The 13,820-nt window shown below is 29.0% G+C and overlaps 1 pseudogene across 1 annotated transcript in view; it reads right to left on the reverse strand.

The window, feature by feature from the left end:
* Positions 1–7,424, reverse strand: part of LOC145268746 (ras-related protein Rap1 pseudogene) — a 232,603-nt pseudogene extending 225,179 nt beyond the window's left edge. Inside the window, exon 1 of the transcript XR_013864919.1 lies at positions 6,846–7,424. The product of XR_013864919.1 is annotated as a ras-related protein Rap1 pseudogene (transcript). The remainder of the gene's footprint in view (positions 1–6,845) is intronic.
* Positions 7,425–13,820: the final 6,396 nt, after the last annotated feature.

Consider the following 13,820-nt stretch of genomic DNA (forward strand, 5'->3'; position numbering starts at 1 on the left):
TATAGACATGTTTCGTTGTACACATGCCTATAAAATTATATAAATTAATTTGAAAAATTCTTTTTAAATTATCTTTAAAATAATTGTTAAAAGTAATTAATTTTTTTTAATATACCGGCATGTGTCCGTATAAAATGCCAATAAAATGATATAAATTTACTTAACAAATAAATTTCAATAACAATTAAAAAAAAAAACAATTTTAAAAGTTATTTTTAAAAGCAATTAAAAAAAATTAAAAGTATCCAAGAATGTGCAGATGTATATATCCCTATAAGATCATATAAACTAGCTTGAAAAATCTTTTTAAAATAATTTAAAAAAATTATTTTAAGACGTAAATAAATACATGATTTAAAAAATATTCACGGATGTATCGACGCACACATATCCATAAAATTATATAAAATAACTTGAGAAAATAATGTTTTAATAATTTAAAAATATATTAAAATATGTCGATATACACATACCAATATGATTATGTAAATTGACTTGCAGAATAACTTTTTAAAATGTTTTTAAAATGATATTTAAAATAAAATGAAACAATTACACATGTACCCACATTGATACAATTATTGTAACCAGCATTACAATTAGATTTTCAAAAATACTCACGTATGTCTCTATATACCAATACCAACATTATATTAATTTAAATAGATAAATTAAAAATTAATTTTTTTAAAATATCCATGTATTTCTCTGTATACCAATACCAACATTATATTAATTTACAAAGATCAATTAAAAATATAATTTTAAAAATACGCATGTATTTCTCTATATACCAATACCAACATTATATTAATTTACAAAGATCAATTAAAAATATAATTATACAAATACGCATGTATTTCTCTATATACCACTACCCACATTATATTAATTTAAACAGATCAATTAAAAATATAATTTTAAAAATACCCATGTATGCCTCTATATACCAATACCAAAACGTTATACCAAAACGTTATATTAATTTAAACAGATCAATTAAAAATATTATTTTTAAAAATACCCATGTATGTCTCTATATACCAATACCATAACATTATATTAATTTAAAAAGATCAATTAAAAATATAATTTAAAAAAAATACCGATGTATGTCTCTATATACCAATACCAACATTATATTAATTTAAAAAGATCAATTAAAAATATAATTTTTAAAAATACCCATGTATGTCTCTATATACCAATACCATAACATTATATTAATTTAAAAAGATCAATTAAAAATATAATTTAAAAATAACCCATGTATGTCTCTATATACCAATACCATAACATTATATTAATTTAAAAAGATCAATTAAAAATATAATTTTTAAAAATACCCATGTATGTCTCTATATACCAATCCCGAAACGTACAACCAAAACGTTATATTAATTTAAACAGATCAATTAAATACATAATTTTTAAAAATACCCATGTATGTTTCTATATACCAATACCATAACATTATATTAATTTAAAAAGATCAATTAAAAATATAATTTTTAAAAATACCCATGTATGTCTCTATATTCCAATACCAAAACGTTATATTAATTTAAACAGATCAATTAAAAATATAATTTTTAAAAATACCCATGTATGTCTCTATATACCGATACCATAACATTATATTAATTTAAAAAGATCAATAAAAAATAGAAGTTTTAAAAATACGCATGTGTGTCTCTATATACCAATACCATAACATTATATTAATTTTAACAGATCAATTAAAAATATAATTTAAAAAATACCCATGTATGTCTCTATATACCAATACCATAACATTATATTAACTCAAACAGATCAATTAAAAATATAATTTTTAAAAATACCCATGTATGTCTCTATATACCAATACCATAACATTATATTAATTTTAACAGATCAATTAAAAATATAATTTAAAAAATACCCATGTATGTTTCTATATACCAATACCATAACATTATATTAATTTAAAAAGATCAATTAAAAATTTAATTTTTAAAAATACCCATGTATGTCTCTATATACCAATACCATAACATTATATTAATTTAAAAAGATCAATTAAAAATATAATTTAAAAAATACCCATGTATGTTTCTATATACCAATACCAACATTATATTAATTTAAAAAGATCAATTAAAAATATAATTTTTTAAAATACCCATGTATGTCCCTATATACCAATACCATAACATTATATTAATTTTAACAGATCAATTAAAAATATAATTTTAAAAATACCCATATATGTCTCTATATACCAATCCCGAAACGTCATACCAAAACGTTATATTAATTTAAACAGATCAATTAAAAACATAATTTTTAAAAATACCCATGTATGTTTCTATATACCAATACCATAACATTATATTAACTAAAAAAGATCAATTAAAAACATAATTTTTAAAAATACCCATGTATGTTTCTATATACCAATACCATAACATTATATTAACTCAAACAGATCAATTAAAAATATAATTTTTAAAAATACCCATGTATGTCTCTATATACCAATACCATAATATTATATTAATTTAAACAGATCAATTAAAAATATAAGTTTAAAAATACCCATGTATGTTTCTATATACCAATACCATAACATTATATTAATTTAAACAGATCAATTAAAAATATAATTTTTAAAAATACCCATGTATGTCTCTATATACCAATACCATAACATTATATTAATTTAAAAAGATCAATTAAAAATATAAGTTTAAAAATACCCATGTATGTCTCTATATACCAATACCAACATTATATTAATTTAAAAAGATCAATTGAAAATATAATTTTTAAAAATACCCATGTATGTCTCTATATACCAATACCATAACGGTATATTAATTTAAACAGATCAATTAAAAATATAATTTTTAAAAATATCCACATATGTCTGTATGTACCAATACCATAACATAATATTAATTTTAACAGGCCAATTAAAAATTTAATTGATTCAATTAAATTGAAATAAATGTTTAAAAATGCAATTTCATAAATGTCCATCGAAATGTCTACATATCTTCCTATATAATTATATGAAAGCAAAAATGTAATTTTTAAAATACCTATTGATGTCTCGATGTACTAATATCCATCTGATTATTTTAAATAAAAACATAATTTAAAAAATACCCGCGATGTACCCGTAACCATACGATAATATTTTATAAAAAAGTAATAAAAGATACCCATTGATGCATCGATGTACTCATATCCATAAGATTATATTAAGTAGAAATGTAATTATACAAATACTAATATAAATATATCGATATACCCTAACTTATCTACAAATACCCATATTAATTCATTTCAAAATATAATTTTAAAAAAAGCGTATACTAGTGTCGATGCAGTTATACCAGTTCGATTGTATTAAGTAACAAACTGTAATTTTAAAAATACCCATGGATATGTCGATGTAGCTATTCCCATAGGATTATGTAAATTGCAAAGCACAATAAAAAGCAAAACCAAAAATACATAAATATGTATTATGTCTCGTCTCATGGTTCTCGACAACGGATACAAATTTATACATGAAAATCGTATTATCTGTGTGAATGAATATTGTGTGCAATACGCCATTTGATAACTGGTATCGTTTTTCAAGAAACGATATTACTACATTTGATAACCCGTCAAAATCAATAAGTTCGCTTGTTACTGACCCACGATGCGTTTTTGTCTTCGATTGAATCAGCTAGCTTGTTATGTCATAGTCGTTAAAAAAACAAAACAAAATAAAAAGGCGAAGTTAATTAAAACTGCTTCCTTTCAAAAACAGTCGCTAAAAAGACTTCAATATCGGCAAATCACGATCAAATGCTGACACACATTTGTGAATGGGAAATCAATGAAAATAGATTTGAAATTTTCATAGATTTTCCTGTCGAGCCAGGGGAAAAGAATTACTTATAGTAACACATTTAAGAGAGGCTCCAGTGTAAAGTATATATATATATATATATATATATATATATATATATATATATATATATATATATATATATATATATATATATACATATATATATATATATATATATATATATATATATATATATATGTATGTATGTATGTGGGGGCGCGCGCGTGTGTGCGTGTGTGTGATTATATATAAATATGCATATCCATACACACACACACACATATATATATATACACATAAAGAGAGAGAAAGAGAGAGAGAGAGAGAGTGAGAGAGAGAGAGAAAGAAAGAAAGAAATTAGAAGTCGTATACTGTGTATGTATTTAATTCAACAGTGCTCATTGCGTGAGTAGAGCTTAATAGTAGAATGAATTATATCATATCTATATCACGTAAACGATACAGAAAGAAAAAGGTGAAATTAAAGGAGAAAAACATATAGACCGGTCTGTCCATTTAATCGGTTCAGCATTCATATATATATATATATATATATATATATATATATATATATATATATATATATATATATATATATGAATACTATGTAGATATATTGGTAGATATAAACAAAGGTTGAAGAGAGTTTACGTTAAAGAACTAAAAAATGGTTCCCTTTGTGTTGGTTTTGAAACCAACGGTACCCAGTTTTCAGTATTTACTTAAACAGTGCCCAATGCATTAAAAGAGCTGTACCGAAACGTTTGTGTTTCATATTAGGAAAAATCATATACATATATTTGTTACAGTTTCACCACACTCTGCAGATCATAGATTAGACTGGGTTTCTATGTCTTTAAGATACAATGGTCAACTGCTGCTTATGTAGTGGTTTAGTTATTAATATCTAAGTCAATCACTATATTATAATAATAATAATAATAATAATAATAATAATAATAATAATAATAATAATAATAATAAAACAAAAACGTTTTCCCCCCAAATGCATGGAGCCAAGTGTAATGTTAGGATCTGTGAGTTGAACTTTAAGAATTATAACAACTCGTCATATATCTGTTCGGTTATAACACTGAACACTCTAGAAAATAATATTAAACCAAATAACATATTATTGATTTTTAAACGTAACACTTTATGCGAAGCTAATAAAAAAGTAAATAGCATATATACATGATTTAAAGCACTCAAACATACTTCATATACGCACGTTTATCGTGTGTGTTTGTGTATATTTTTTCATATTTACTCCAACAGTGCTCAGTACCTGAGTAGAGATAAGTAGTACGTATAACATTATACGTATGGCAAGTAAGCTACGGAAGAGGGTTTGTATTTCATTCCTGAGTTTACCTGTCATAACCATCTTCTACATACATACATACATACATACATACATACATACATACATACATACATACAGACATACATACATACATTGACTATCAACGCGATGGTTCTAGGTTGAGCCTTCGGATTCGGAGAGGTGCTAGTCTAGCCGCACCATATATATATATACAACCATATATATATGTGTGTATATATATATATATATATATATATATATATATATATATATATATATATATATATATCGCACAGGGAAAGTGAAAATGTGCTCTATTACGTATGTTAGAATATATAATAATATTCTAATCATTCTATGCGTTAGTTCGACTATCTATTAATACCTGCAGTTTCACTGCAGCACAAAAGAATATCAAGCATGACCACTATTATGTCGGTTATTTATTCAACTATATATATATATATATATATATATATATATACATATATATATATGTGTGTGTGTGTGTGTGTGTGTGTGTGTGTGTGTGTGTGTGTGTGTGTGTGTGTGTGTGAATATTTATGTATACAAAAATGTACAGGTTTCGCCACACCGGCATGACAACGTTTGAATCTGTAGCTAAATAATACTATTTGTAAACCCGTTGTATATTGTCTGGATTGTTACCATTTTTAACCTGGACTACTATATATATATATATATATATATATATATATATATATATATATATATATATATATATATGTGTGTGTGTGTGTGTGTGTGTGTGTGTGTGTGTGTGTGTGTGTGTGTGTGAGCGCGTGCTTTATTGGTTACAGAAATAAGACTTCAAATGATTTTTAGGAATACAAGTTTCTAACTTACAATTTCTTATATTCAAATTGTTTCTTCTGAAATGTAAATTTTTGCAATATTATCATGAACTGTTTTTTCTTCGAATAACGTCTTTGAAGAATTTCGAATCTTATGTTCTTCGAGGTTAAGATGATTCTAAAACTTGAAACTTTACGAACAATACTCAAATTTCAGAGTTTTTTTGAGAGTCGAAAAGATTTCTAAACGATCCATAACTCAATGTGATTGTGATTTCTTTTTTTTTTTAAACTAAGAATCACATAAGGAACAGACAGAAGATATCAACACCGAAATTTAATCCAAGTTCTACAGAAAAGTATTTCCTTTTTTCTGATACTGAATCACCAGTTATCAAGGCCAAAAAAACATTCGATGATCATAAAACTTTAATTAGTTAATTCAATGATAAATAATATTATGAAAGGATTGAAAATAGTGGAATAAAAAATTTGTTGACTTATAAGGTTTAGTGCAAGCATTTATTGTCTTTGAATTTGATTATAAAAATGGGGTCGTAGATTTTTTTTGGTCTCATAAAGGTGTTCTATTGTCTTCTCAGCTATTTTTATATTTGTATGAAACTTTTACATTGAACAATTGATGTTCGAGGTATGTAATCAGCATGAGAATTGCCGACAGTGCATAAAAGCTGGTGAAAATAAAATCTTCGCAAAGTAAAAAAGAAGTTAACAAATAGAATGAAATTCTGTCAAATATATGCGATAAGAATGACAAAAACAAGTTGTTTGAATAAACAGGTTTACATACCTTGTCCAAAGAGATCCCTGCGCCCACAAGGTGAGTCTTTTTCTTAAAGTTGCGGTTTAGAATGAGTTGTATTAGGAACGATCACATACGCGGCAACAGAGCAAGACAAACAGACGAGGAAAGTGGGAAAACCGGACGAATCTGAAGAGTGGAAATGAAGAAGAGACGTTACTCTAGCGTATTATTCGTTGATCAATTATTTGGCTTCCCCGAACGCGTCACAATGGGGAATACCTTACGCAGTATCATTCGGACCCTCTTTCTCTCTCGTCGCTCTGCTAGCAGAGAAGTGCTTTTAATACAACCGACGCTCTCTTTCCGAACAACAAGGCACGAAAAACTACCGCCACTTCAGTGTTTTTATTAACAAGAACTGCCTGATAGGTACGAAGGTACGCGCTTGTAAACATCACATTGCACAACTATTACGTCTACTCTTCGACTAACAAGTTTACCTATGAGTTTTCCAGTAACAGGCGTGCGCACTTACGCGTTGTATGCAAATAAAAACACCACAAACAATACAGCCGGTCCTCCTGTGTGGCTAGTGTAACTGCTCGTCCTTCGCTGCGGTTTCTTCGGATATAGGTATTAAAAAAAAAGTTAAAAAAAAAAAAAAGAAAAAAAAAAAACATCGTATTTCATCTCCAAAATAATTAATTACGTTTGTAAGATACGGAATAAGGGTAATATTATTCACAACTCACCTTCAGGTGGAATCGAATATTCCCACAATGAAAACTGTTTTTCTTTCTTTTTTTTTTTTTTTTTTTTTTTCGTCAAAATCATTTCTGAATTAAAAAACTAAAATGCAAAAGTCAAAACGTTTCAAATAAAAAGACGAATAAAATCTTGACATTTTTCAGAAAACGATATTTGTTGCATTATTAGCTCTTATCTATCTATCTATCTATCTATCTATCTATCTATCTGTCTATCTGTCTATCTATCTATCTATGACAACAGTAGTGGAGTTGTGGTCACTTTTGTGATTCAACGGGTCCCGAGTAGTTTAGTTTAGTGTATAAATAATCATAGTTTAGTGCATAAATAATTATAGTTTAGTGTATAAATAATTATAGTTTAGTGTATAAATAATTATAGTTTAGTGTATAAATAATTATAGTTTAGTGTATACTAGCAATTCAGCCTGGCTTTCCTCGGGCCCTACGTACTGTTCATAACTTGCTCTACGTGTAAATATACATTACGTAAGATTTCAAATGTTTAGACCAAAAATTGTCTGAGTAAATTCGTAGAGACAGCAGAGGTAATTTTTTTAAAACTTTGACCCAAATTTTGACCCCTCAACATTTATTATTTTGGTCTCAAATGAAAATGCAAAATTTTACCCATGTCCAAGTTACCTACATCTAAGATTTCAAGCGTTTAGAACCAGAATTGGCGGAGGAATTTGGTAGAATCTGCAAAAATCAACTTTTTCAACTTTGACATTTTACCAGCCAAAGTATCGCCCCCCCCCAAAGTGATTAAAATGCTTGCCGCATGTCTAAATACCCGTTATGTATAAATTTCAAATGTGTAGACCCAAAATTGGCTGGGTAGTTTGCTAGACACCGCAAAGTAAAAATCTTTTGAACTTTGACCCCTTGGCAGTTCAAAATTTTGACCCAAACCGATTAAAAAGCTCTGAATACCATTTATGTAAAATTTCAAATGTTTAGATCAGAAATTGGCTGAGTAATTTGGAAGAGACCGCAAACATCATTTTGTTTTTAACTTTGACCCCAATTTTAACATTTTTTTTTCAAATTAAATTAACAAGTTTGATCCATGTCCAAGTAACCTATATTTAAAATTTCAAGTGCTTCGAGCCAAAATTGGTGGAGGAATTTGGTAGAGTTTTCAAAGGTCAAATCGTTGAATTTAAATCCCTTGACAGCCAAATTTCTGTCCGAAAACCGATTGAAAGATTTTCCCACATCTCAATACTCCTTATGTCAAATATCGAGACTGTAGACTGAAAATTGGAGTTATTTGATAGGGAAATGTACACAGACAGATAGACAGACAGACAGACACGCGCGCGCACATACGCACACACGCACACACACAAACACACACACACACAAAGAAAGACATTTTCACTTTTTAATATATATATATATATATATATATATATATATATATATATCTTTTGCGTTTTATTTTTTATTACCGTATCTTTCTGTTAAGTTACATTATTGTTTCAGCTACCCGGCGGTTTTCTGTAAAAGTCTGAGGAAGCTACAGACGGCCAAAAAAACGGCCGAGTAACTGAAACAATAACGTAACTTAACCGAAAGATACGGTAATAAAAAATAAAACGCATATTTGCTCTTCAACAGTATTGAGCACTTTCTTCAGTTTTTATTAATTACCATTTATACTAAATATATATATATATATATGTGTGTGTGTATATATATATATTTAAAGTTTGTTTTTGAAATATCGTTACTTTCAATGTATACCGTTTTCGTTTAACGAGTCTAGATTGTTATTTTAAAAACTAGTCACCGTTAATTTTGAGTTAAGCTCAATGTATTTATTTAATAGGTGCATAGCATATATAGTGTAAAATTTTGTTGAAATAGACGAAGGTTATAAAAAAGAAAACGCGAGTCTTTGAATTTTCAACAAAGTTTTACACTATATATATATATATATATATATATATATATATATATATATATATATATATATATACTATCAGAGAGATCCGACGTGGCCGCGGATTGAATGAGAATAAACGAATGTTTCACATCATATTGTTATTGTCATCGAAATCGGTGAAATTACTCATTTTTCAATCAAATCAATAGATTGCCTGCTCTAGTTGGGGATCCATCGCGGTGCACCCACAGGAAGTTTCATATACCTCCCCGCAGTAACTGAGTCCATAATACTATCCTGCATTGCACTGTAAAAGAACTGACTATTGATTTGATAAATCATTTATTATCAAAGAAATTCCTGTGTATTTTATAAAACACATTTTATATAATGGCTAGAATTAAAGTTTCAAATGAAAAAGTCAAGTATCATGGTTCTAAACGGAAACATTCAATCCCAACGCACCCCTGTCTTATTAAAAAAGAACATAGTGTTGAATTTAGATGTTTGTCGAAGGCATTCCGAAACAAAACCTATGTAAGAACACTCTAAGACATATTAAGTACTTTTAAGTGAAATTAAAAAAATACAAAAATCGGTCCAGCCGTTCCGGAGGGAACTCTCTCTATCTCTCTTACACACACAAATTATATATATATATATATATATATATATATATATATATATATATATATATATATATATATATATATATATATATATACTAGCTGTATCCTGCCACGCGTTGCTTTGGCTCAAATTGGCGCAATGGAAAAAGTTCCAAAATGAGAAAAAGCATGTTTCTTATAGGTTTAAGTTTCCATTTTGCATGGGTACACAGTTTTTGTTGTTCCATTTTCTTAGCTGATATAGAGATTTTCCGGTTTGGTGACTTTTGAATACAGAACATAAATTGTCCATGTGAAAAAACAGTCAGTGTGTAACTGTAAGGCCCACTAAAGATTGTTCCCTGTGCTTTGTTGATGGTTATTGCAAATGACAATAGAATTGGAAAGTTCAATTTCCTAAAGTGTAATGATGTATCCGGTGGAATCGTAGGAATGCATGGAATGAAGATATATTCATCTGTGAAAGGTCCTGTTAAGGTTGTTGTTTCTATGATATTGTTTGTTAATTTTTTTTTTACTGCAAGCTATGTGCCATTGCAAAGCTTAGATTGGTTTATATTTCACAACATGATAATTAGTACACCAAATTTCAGTTGCAATACATGCGGTGGCATCCCTGGCAAATATAGCTGTTGGATAATTAACCACTTTATCTGCTTTCACAACAGTGTCGATGGATTTGTATTTGACTACCTCACTTGGAATTTTACATTGAATAATAGCGTTAAGTTCGTGGGCATCTTTGTATTGACCTGCAAGAATAGCTCATTCACTCAATCAAATGGAATTCTTATAATTTGAATATCTGCAAAAACCTTTTAAACTAACTATTCTTTTGATGAACTAAAATTACAGAAATTACAGAAGTTAAAAGTCAAAGAATTTTGCCCTTAACTCTGATCAGCTGGCACTTTTTCGTACCCAATTTCCCACAAGTGATGCAAAAGTTTTTGTGCGGATCGAACAGTCTGCAACTGGACATACATATTTTGAGTTAAGTTTAATGTCTTCACATGGAACAAAAAAGTAGAGTATTTGAGGCAAGCATTTATTTCATCTGCTGGTGTTGATTGAAGAATAACGGGTAACATTTGTCTGAAATCTCCTGCAAGCAATATTACTGCATTCCCAAATGGTCTGACATTGGCACGCAAATCTTGCAAGGATCGACCAAGAGCCGCAAGTGATTTTTTGCGTACCATTGTGCATTCATCCTAAACAATAAGTTTGCATTTTTGCAATATTTTTCCCCATATTGGATGTTTTGGAGATGTCGAACATGAGATTTTTGAAAAATTGAATGTTTTAAAGTAGAATAAATAATTCTTCTACTTGGCAGCAAGGTCGCAGGTATTCCTCATGCAGCAAGCGCTAAGGCTATGTCATTTTTACCAAATGGCTGCCAAAATCAATTTAATTAGAAAGGTTTTACCAGTTACTTCTGGTGCTGTTCAAGGTAGCAGTAATTTCCAAATAACTTCTATTCTCACAGTCAGTAAATTAGGTGACTAAAATAGGATTTATCCATGTTTTGACAATGCCTTATTCACTATAATTAATTTAGGAGACTAAAATAGGATGAGGAATTAGAGATGGACAGATAGAGAGGAAGGTATATAGATAGAAAAGAGAAAGTGAGAGGAAAATAGAGAAAGAGAAGGAGATAGAGAGATAAAGGGATTGATAGATAAACAGAGAGAGGGGGAGAGTTAGAAACAGAGAGGGATGAGACAGAGGAAAGGAGAGAGATAGAGGGAGTTAGACAGAGAAAGGGGCTCAAAGAGAGATGGAGATGGTGATATAGAGAGAAAGATAGATTGAGAGAGGGAAAGGGAGAGATGGATAGAGAGAGATATTAAGAGAGGAAGAGAGAGAGGGGGAGAGAAACAGAAGGTGAACTACACTTCACCGTTTGTTTCCTCGTTCAGTAGGGAAGAAATCATTCGAGACTGAGGCAATTTTAATGTTTTGTTATTATCCAGAGTACCCCTTTGGGGGGGGGGGCTAGATTTTCCTCACATTAGAAACCGACCGGGTTATCTGTACTTTCACTTAACAAATTAATAAAAGAAAAACATATTGTAAAATTTGAATTTAACATGAAAATGCTATTTAAAAAAATAGCACGATAACATAAGTGCATAAGTGCCACTTTAGGTACTCCTTGGGCGTTGAGTTCCATGGCGACCAGCATAATTATTTAAGGTCGCTCCCTTAGCCCCCCCCCAGTCAAGGCTAATGCATGCGCACGTAACATTTTTTTTATTTACTGACGTTGGCTTAGTAACTAAACGATTTATTGATAATTTCGTAACCCTTAAACGCATGTCGGAAGATTTAAATTGGTTCATTATTGTTGTAATGAAAAAAAAAGTTTCATTCAACACAAAACCAAAAACACATATTCATGATAAATGATTTATTATTCCATTCATTGAAATTTACTAACTTTTAAATAAAAAAGTAAAAAAAAAGTTAATAAAAAAGTAGTTGCTTATGTGCGCATAAAAACCTTTTTTTTTTTTTTAGATTAGGTCCACCTTATAATCACCTCCCCCAACATCTTCATCTTAAAAACAGCTTCCGGAATAAACACCACTTTGGGGGGGGGGGCTATTTGCAAAATTTAACTGATATTTGTTGTCAGCATACCCACCCGAAAATACTATTAAAAAAAAAAGGAGGGGTTCAGTGCCCGTGGCAGAGAAGTAGATTTATTTATCAATAAAAGTTGCGGAGAAGTAAATTCATTTATCAATAAAAGTCGTCATTTAAAAAAGAAAATTGTGGAGGTGGACCTAAATGTAAATATTTACCCCCAAAATTATCCCGAAGTTTATTACAAAAACGTTTTGTTTTCGCACTATTTAACAATTTGTTCATCCGCGCATGTAAATTAAAAAATATTTGTAAAAGTGAGAAGTTATCAGTAAATGATTTAGTTTTTTTTTAATTTATTTATTATTATTTTTTTTTACATTAAGTCCACCTCCACAAATGTTAAGAACGGCTTTCAGAATAAACACCCTCAACCTCTCCATGTTAACAACGGATTTCGGAATAAACACCATTGGGGGGCGGGGGATATTTAAAAAGAAAAGTCGATAAAAGTCGTCATTTAAAAAGAAATTTAAAATCAAATGTTTGTAAAAGTGAGAAATTATTTTAGCCCTCCCCTCCAAAAGTGGTGTTTATTCCGGAAGCTGTTCTTAAGATGAGGATGTTGGGGGGAGGGGTGATTATAAGGTGGACCTAATCTAAAAAAAAGAAGGTTTTTATGCGCACATAAGCAACTACTTTTTTATTAACTTTTTTTTTACTTTTTTATTTAAAAATTAGTAAATTTCAATGAATAGAATAATAAATCATTTATCATGAATATGTGTTTTTGGTTTTGTGTTGAATGAAACTTTTTTTTTTATTACAACAATAATGAACCAATTTACATCTTCCGGCATGCGTTTAAGGGTTACGAAATTATCAATAAATCGTTTAGTTACTAAGCCAACGTCAGTTTAGTAACATTTTTCAGTGCTAATGCAGAGAGTGATCCACGCTATTTTTTAAATTTTTTTATTCAATTGCAAGGTTAAAGTACGGAATATGTACAAAACACCCTCCCCTCCCCATGTTAAGAATGCCTTTTTAAATAATAACGTTATTATTTCAGCATGGATCACTCTCTGCATGAGTGTCCATTTTTCTTTTAATATTCATAAAAAGTAAAACT

This window comes from Euprymna scolopes, chromosome 44 (assembly GCF_053919585.1).
Source record: "Euprymna scolopes isolate OS-2025 chromosome 44, ASM5391958v1, whole genome shotgun sequence".
Taxonomy (NCBI): Eukaryota; Metazoa; Mollusca; class Cephalopoda; order Sepiida; family Sepiolidae; genus Euprymna; species Euprymna scolopes.